The sequence below is a fragment of the Schistocerca americana genome, chromosome 5 (genome assembly GCF_021461395.2).
Source record: "Schistocerca americana isolate TAMUIC-IGC-003095 chromosome 5, iqSchAmer2.1, whole genome shotgun sequence".
NCBI classification, from domain to species: domain Eukaryota; kingdom Metazoa; phylum Arthropoda; class Insecta; order Orthoptera; family Acrididae; genus Schistocerca; species Schistocerca americana.
In genome coordinates this window covers 454,216,419-454,221,391 of record NC_060123.1, presented here as the reverse complement: position 1 = coordinate 454,221,391, position 4,973 = coordinate 454,216,419, and the positions used below count along the sequence as shown (strand labels likewise).

The following is a 4,973-nucleotide window of genomic DNA, read 5'->3' as shown; positions in this document are numbered from 1 at the left end:
TTCTGACTGGAGGTCACAAACCTTCTCTTTTGTTCCACGATTTTCTTTTCATGAGTACGTAATCAATAACCGCATGGATGAACCTCATCTGACTCAATTTTAGCCTACGCGCTGATTCTTCCAGAGTGAAACGCTAACCTCCAGTCCTGACACGTTTCGCCCATTCCACTTACCCCAGCACAACATCCTTTTTTTTTTTACATATGACGCTACTCTTGCAGTAAACTGGAACGCACTACAACTTAACTATAATAATATGTAAAAACTTATCTTTTGGTGAATTGTGTAGCAAATTTCCAGATGCGAGGCAGTAGTAGAATAACATCCCAGAAGTTCGTTGAACGTAGATAGTACAAGATACGACCTCAATCAAAATTAAAAAGCAAGATATTTTCTGATCTTAAACCGCCGCTGTCTGGAAATCACAGAAAGCACTGTAAAGAATCCATACGACACGTAACAATTAGATGGCGCGCGGATGTCATCACTAGCTTGTAAACGATATTCACTGGATGTAGGTTTTAAATGACAGACATGAAACGAATGAAAACTCTAAAAAACACGATACTGATAAAAACAGTATTAAACAGACACTATCAGGAAAATATTGACAGCACTTTATCGTATCGAAAACAACTCGTAACGCTCCGCCACTGCTGTTGTTCACGTCCGAGCGACTGAGTCCAATCGTCCGCCAAAACTGCCTATTGCCAACCGAATGGTAACTGAGCAGAACGACTGTCCGTAAACCTCCGTAAGACCTGTAACTTCTCAGATTTTCTCGCCGTTCTTATTAAGCGAAACGTATCTCGGAATAAGTAATGGGTTGCCAGACTCTTCTTGGAAAATATGCGATCGGAACTGCCATAGTAAACCTCCATGTGCATCACATGGAGTACGTCTGTCACCAGCTAAACGATCCCGTTACTATATGCGTTGCTCTCTGGTGTATGTTTTTTATCTCTTCCATTAATATGACTTGGTGAGTCTCTCAGACTGCTGAACAATAGTCAAGAATTCCCTGATTACGTCGCTTATTTTGTGGATGAAGTACACTGCTCTTAAAAACTCAAGAAAGAGACGTATAAAGTACCATAACAAATGAACAACAGGATGGAGGTCCGGACGTCACGAAGCTTGAGGTCAGTCTGAATACAGTTCCACATGGCGCTTGCCCTGCGACGCCACTCAAGTGAAGAAACGTGAAAAGACTGTTTCAATCAGCGAGAAGTTGTGGTGCACTGTGGTGCTGTTATTCATTACGCCGTGTCCCGGTGACCACATCTGGATGACTTCATACGGGAAAGAACTATCAGGAAACTGGAACAAAGTGTCACAAGTGCAGTTCAGGAGTTTGGTATTGCTCGCAGCATTGAATCAGGTGCAATGGGAGCGTTCCGAAACACAGCCACTGTTGTCCGGAGGAGAGGAGAGGTGGACCATAGTGAACTACAGCAGCAGATGATAGCAATATTGTGCAACAGGCAAAAAGGTATCTCGTTAGACAGCGGGTGCCACTGCAAATTCAGCAAACAGGAATGCAAGGCACTCACTTTCACGCCCCACAGTGGCACGGCGACTGCATGGGTGTCGTCTCCTTGCCCGACGACGAGTACGTTACTTTCAATGTCAAGAAACTTCACCAACAGCCGTATACTGTACGTGTGGTATCGATAGCTACGATGCCACGGCTTAGGTGCCAGTTAAGTTGCCACTACGACAGACAAAGATGACAGCGCCCTCTAGCAGGCGCAGTTCAGCTCTACGAGCACCACGGTAGATTCTGCCCATTTCATCAGGTGCAGCCAGCCAGGAAACTTCGCTTCGGCTTTGCTCTACTTATACGGGTCTAAGACTTCGCATCTGTACAAAGTTGTGTATTCTTTCCTTCACCAGTAAACCACCATTACTCACTGCAGTACCGACGTAATTTTCCTGCTCCTACTGCTACACAGGCAACGGCCTTGCCGCAGTGGTTACACCGGTTCCCGTGCGATCACCGAAGTTAAGCGCTGTCGGGCGCGGGCGGCACTTGCATGGGTGACCATCCAGGCCGCCAGGCGCTGTTGCCATTTTTCGGGGTGCACTCAGCCTCGTGATGCCAATTTAGGAGCTACTCGACCGAATAGTAGCGGCTTCGGTCAAGAATACCATCATCACGACCGGGAGAGCGGTGTGCTGACCCTACGCCCCTCCTATCCGCAACCTCCCCTGAGGATGACAGCCGGCCGGAGTGGCCGAGCGGTTAAAGGCGCTACAGTCTGGAACCGCACAACCACTACGGTCGCAGGTTCGAATCCTGCCTCGGGCATGGATTTCTGTGATGTCCTTAGGTTAGTTAGGTTTAAGTAGTTCTAAGTTCTAGGGGACTCATGACCACAGCAGTTGAGTCCCATAGTGCTCAGAGCCATTTTTTTGAGGATGACACGGCGGTCGGATGGTTCCGGTAGGCCACTCGTGGCCTGACGACGGAGTGCTTTTGTGCTTCTACCCACACGCCGCCTTCCAGGCGGGATACAAAAGTACGATATTTTATTTTATTCTGAAAGAAACCAGTTTCGGCACTCCATTTTGCTATCTTCAGACCCCATACGCTTTTATCTAAATATGGGCCCTGAAGATGGCAAAATGATTTGCCGAAACTGGTTGCTTTCACAATAAAATAAAATAGCTTACGGTATACGGCTGTTGGTGAAGTTTATTGAAACTGAAACGTACTTACCACCCGAGTACAACAGAAACGAGTACGTTCTGTTTCCCACCGTATCGGCGGAACCGTCTGCGATTACCAAGAGCACGCCGACTGGACCAACGAGCAGTGGAATCGCGTGTTCCTCTGGAATGAGAACAGGCTGACTCCGAGTGGTGATTTTGGATGTACTCTCATATAGCGAGATGTGGGACACATCATGGACCTGGGTACGTTGTCGAACATGATCGTTTTGGTGATCCAGCTGTTATGATGTGGGGAGTTATAATGTTGTATGGGTGTACTAATCTCAAAATGGTTTAACACGGAACACTCACTGGTCAACGCTATTATGAAACTGCAGTTCTTCACAATGTGCAGCTTTTCAAGGGTCCATTCGACCCTGACTTCATTTTTACGGATGACAATCCCTGACCTCGTGGAACAGCGAAGATACAGGAGCTCTTGGAGGTTATTCGGCGAATGGACTAGTCTGCCCGTACCTTCGCCTTAAATCCTGCGAAAATGTATGGGGTGCGTTGGGCCACATACTGAAGCACACCCGACGAACACCCGGCACTTGACGACCACAGTGATGGAGGAATGGAACGTCCTACCACAAGAACTCCTTAACAACCGTGTGGCCAGTATGGCAGCACGTTGCAGAGCATGGATATTGATTACACACCCTATTATGAAACATGCTCTGCCTTTATTTTAATGTCCAAGAGACCATCATGAATCAGCGTGACCTCAATGTAATTAAAGTTGAAACAAATGATCCCTCAGTCACAATTTTTGGTCCTAGTAATGAGGTTTCTTCACTTCTAAGAGCGCCTTCATCAGAATGTAAATGTTTAAAATGGTCCATAACATAATTACAAATTTATGGGAAAAGAAAATTTTTGTATAAAAATGTACGTACTGACTAACAATCCAACACAGAGACAGCTAGCATACAGCTTTTTAACATTATCAGAAATTAGATTTTTAATGATAAGTCTAAGGAACTAGGGATCTTTCTTACATGTAGCAAAATTAATATAGGCTTTTCTATAAGTAGTGACTAGTCCCCTTTTTTCACATTGCTTATTAAACTGAATAGCCATACTTGTACTTAATAGTTTCTTCTTTAGATCTTTATATATAGAGGCAGCATTAGATGCCTGGGCAGGCACATATCGCAAAGTTTTAAACATGGCTGCAGCCATGTTTAAAACTTCTCAATCTTATTACTGTCTTTGAATAAAAGTGTCAGTCCTGTCGTCTCATATGCATTTTTCTTATAGTTAGCTTCTGTACTATGCTGTAGCAGTTCTTTCTTTGTATGATACAAGTTTCATGGGGCTACTACTCGCCAGTCATGCGAAATCTACTTTCGTCCTAACGTTTTACACAGCAGTGTATGTTTTCATAAGATTATCATAATCATTCCCACCCTAAGACCTCTTTTTCTAGTATTTATTTTATGTTGTCATTCCAATTTCGGACGCCCTGGATGGTTACTTTTAGGTAACTGAAGACTGTTTTCATTTAAATGCCTGCAGGCTTCGACATACAGACATGTCAAATATTTTGTTTCTACACCTCACACATGTAAATGAGTTCCGTCTCTCATTATGAAGACTACATCATCGACCAAATAATAATTGAAAGTCCCACTTAACTCAGTGCAATTGGTTTTGCAACAAACACCGAATTCCCACACCGCAGTCATCTCATACGTATGAAAGATCGTCGTAGATTCTGAGGGTATGCTGGAGGTGGCCACCCTTCCCGCGAGGTGTGCAGAAACTTCGGTTGAAAAAGCTTTGTTGTAAAGGCGACTGCGCCTACTCATCGTCACCGATTTCCTCCAAATACGGCAAGTGTTAGAAGAAACGACAGTGTTGGCACATTTTGCGCGAGGCACAAGCAATTTCACATAGCGTTGTTTCAAGGTAGTGGTTGGCGCAGCGCAAACACTACGCAGGATAGCGAATATACACCCTATACGAAAAACTATTTTTTTCGTATTCAATTTCTGTGTTATTTTCATTACAAATAACCCGAAATAATTCTGAATATACTGTATATATTCAGTTTTCATAAAAGGCATGAAAAGAAAAGGGCAAACCCGAATTTAGGAGTGCAAATAAATTTCTAGGAACTGGCTGTAATGCGTAAACGAGAACGTGGTATACAATATTAGATGCTATTATTATTTTACCGTTGATGAAGTACACTTTCTATGGTCCTATTCATCGTAAAACAGAAAGGGAAGCTGTTAACGCCTCAGCATCTT

General features: G+C 44.0%; 1 pseudogene; it reads left to right on the top strand.

The window, feature by feature from the left end:
* Window positions 1-1,954: 1,954 nt before the first annotated feature.
* Window positions 1,955-2,072, top strand: LOC124617414 (annotated as a pseudogene).
* Window positions 2,073-4,973: the final 2,901 nt, after the last annotated feature.